Consider the following 1185-nt stretch of genomic DNA (forward strand, 5'->3'; position numbering starts at 1 on the left):
ATAGTCCACTGTCCACTGAAGATGCTTCAAAATAAGGCAAACAGCGGCTGGTATAAACACGACTTTTATTACAGTCGCAAAAGGCAGAATATGTCTCAGTATTATTAGTAAAACTGCAACTGCGGAAGAGAAGCTATAGAAGTAGAAAAGACATCGTGAATATTGTGTGTGTGGCTCACCTATGGTTGTTTTCAGTCGCTGCGACCGCCGTCATCTGCGTCGCTGCAGTCCGTGACAGTGCCTGACTCATCTGGTCTTACAGTGATGACGATGGGATCGAGCATATAATCGGTCAAAATTTCCCTCTCCACGTCCTCCTCCTCTAGTCGTTCTGCGTGTCGAACACATTCACTCCATGCTGAAGGTTTTATGCTGTCAAATGCTTCGTGCAAAAGTCTCTTGTCGTGTTTCGTTCTGCGACTGGCAATGATATGGTGGCAAACGCAAAACTCTACGTCCATATTCCTGTGCGATACAATCGATTTCATACACTTTCAAAAAAAATGGTTCAAATGGCTCTGAGCACTATAGGACTTAACATCTGAGGTCATCAGTCCCCGAGAACTTAATGACAGTGAAAATTAAACTGCGTGCACTTAATGGAAATTTAGGAAAAGCAATCGTCACCGAAGTTAATTTGTCGGTAAAGAGAGAGGAAAGGGTTACATCTAAATGAAAGGAAAAATGCAAATGAAATTGGTGGAAATTAATTTTGAGAAAAGGGTAAAATTAATAAAGAAAGTAAATGTGCTGTCGTTACATTAACAATTAATTGGTGTTAATTAGATATTTGAGATTTGGGGAAAACTACGGTCGCCAGTCCTATGGACAACTACTATAATGACTGAAAATGAAAGATTAATGCACATATAATTAGCACTAAAAGCGTGGCAACTGAAGGTTGACACGTGTTGTGTGAAAACTGAAAGTTTGTCAGAAGTAATAAATTTCGCTACACTCTGACTTAATTTAGCAAAAGAATTAATAAAACCGGAAAACTGAAAGTTAATTTAGTGACTGAAATTAATAGTGAGCTTTCTTTCTGAAGCACATCGAAATTCAGTAAAATACGGTTAGTCTTGGACTACCTCAACAATCATTTCAAAAGCTACTTGAATCTACGCAATTTAGAAATAAGAGATTTAACTTCAAACTTTAATTAAATGATTCTGATTAACAAAAGTA

Source organism: Schistocerca cancellata, chromosome 1, assembly GCF_023864275.1.
Source record: "Schistocerca cancellata isolate TAMUIC-IGC-003103 chromosome 1, iqSchCanc2.1, whole genome shotgun sequence".
Taxonomy (NCBI): Eukaryota; Metazoa; Arthropoda; class Insecta; order Orthoptera; family Acrididae; genus Schistocerca; species Schistocerca cancellata.